Raw genomic sequence first — 1,877 nt, 5'->3', positions numbered from 1 at the left:
TCTGAAACATGGAGTCAGATCCTCATCCTTATATATATTATTTATATATATAATATTATATATATAAATAATATAAAACTATACTAAAAGAATAGAACAAAGGATTTCATCAGAAGGCTTGAAAGGAATAGAAAAATAATGACAATAAAATCTTGTGACTGATCAGAGCCCGAGCCAGCTGGGCTGTGATTGGCCATTAATTAGAAACAACCACATGAGACCAATCACAGAGGCACCTGTTGCATCCCACAGCAGCAGATAACCATTGTTTGCATTTTGTTCCTGAGGCCTCTCAGCTCCTCAGGAGACAACTCCTGGCACAGGACGGGTTCTTCATCAACCATGCCTGTGGTCCAGTGGTTTCCAGCCCAGCTGGGGCTGCAGCCCTGGCAGTTCTGGGTGCAGGGGATGGGGAGCAGGGGGGGGATGGAGACAGCGCTCAGGGATGTGTTCAGGGCAGCCCAGAGCTCCTGAGCCGGGAGGGACCCGTGGAAGGGGCTGCTGGTGCCAGGCTGTGCCTCAGAGGGACGGGGACACGGTGACACTGCCCCATGGCCCTGCCTGCTCTGTGCCCGAACCCCTGAGCTCCCGCAGCTCTGGCTCCCCACACACACACACACACATCGATTTATCCTCCTGCAAAGCCCAGCGCTCCCTTAGCGCCTCCCCGCAGACACAGGGATGGACACGGGAGTAGTAAATGAGGCAGAACTTTATTAGAAGCTTCCAGCACGTTCCATCGGCTCTCCTCCTGCACACAAGCCCTCTCGGTGGGTGTTGAGCTGCTCCAGGCCGTGCGGAGCCTGTCCAGCCCTAAACCCCAGCCCCAGATGTCTCTGCAGCGCCCACGGCCTCCAGCCCACCCCTGCAGCCCTCAGGGCCTTTCAGCACGAGGAAAGGAAGCTCCCCTCTCTGCTGTCAGCCCACAAACAGCGCGATCTCAACCCCCGTCCCTCCCTGGTGCTGTCACCAGGCCGCTGAGGGGAGGAAACTCCTCCTCAGTAGCGCCCTGGGGTGCTGAGGGAGGCACTGGGGACAGAGGGAACGGAACCATTTCATTTCCCACTTTGCATTCCACGCTCCCCTCACCCCACGCCTCCCTTGGCCTCTCTGGGACAGGAGGCACAAAAGGAAATAAATCCGATATCCAGAGCCTTTCCTGCTGCCAGGCACAGCCAAACCTGCCCACCTCCTCCTCCCTCCTCTCCAACATCCTCCTGTCCCCTTTCCTGACCCTCCCCGAGCTCCCTGTCCCTGCTCCCTTCCCCCGAGTGACCCCTGCCCGTCCTCTGCTGCAGGACGGGGACGTGTCCCTGCCCCAGCTGTCCCCAGGGACAGAGCCACGGCGGCAGAAACCTCATCCCCGAGCTGGGACTTCTTGGGAGTGAAACCCAAGAGGGATTTGATCCTCCTGGAGCGATCATGGGAGCGCTTGGCAGCGAGCCCTGCATCCCTCCGGGAGCTGCTGCCCAGCCCAGGCTCTGCCAAGCTCTTCCCAAAGCTCCTCCAGAGACATCCCGGCTCTTCTGTCGGGGTGAAACACTTCCCTGCTTCCCCCGTGCATCCCTGTGCCACCTCCAAACACCTCTGTGCCACCTCTGTGCGTCCCTGTGCCACCTCCGTGCCTTCCTGTGCCACCTCTGAGCATCCCTGTGCCACCTCTGTGCGTGCCTGTGCCACCTCCAGGTGACTCCAGCGGGGAGGAGGGACCATCGGGGCACTGCCAGCCCCTGTCCTGTCCTGTCCTACCGTCAGTTCCCGTGCCCGGGAGGCTCCCGCTCCCCGTGCCATCCTGTCCGCTCGGGGATGGGGCCGGGGAAGCTCTCGGGGCTGGCTCCAGGCTTCTCCCACTGTCCAGAACAAAGCCCCGGCCCCGG

General features: G+C 59.8%; 1 protein-coding gene across 1 annotated transcript in view; it reads right to left on the bottom strand.

The window, feature by feature from the left end:
• PERM1 (PPARGC1 and ESRR induced regulator, muscle 1) overlaps positions 1 to 1,877 on the bottom strand; it is a 26,683-nt gene that overhangs the window by 19,092 nt on the left and 5,714 nt on the right. The gene's annotated exons all lie outside the window — the stretch shown is intronic.

This window comes from Geospiza fortis, unplaced genomic scaffold (assembly GCF_000277835.1).
Source record: "Geospiza fortis unplaced genomic scaffold, GeoFor_1.0 scaffold662, whole genome shotgun sequence".
Taxonomy (NCBI): domain Eukaryota; kingdom Metazoa; phylum Chordata; class Aves; order Passeriformes; family Thraupidae; genus Geospiza; species Geospiza fortis.
The sequence above is the reverse complement of the archived record's forward strand: the minus strand, read 5'-3'. Positions and strand labels throughout refer to the sequence as shown.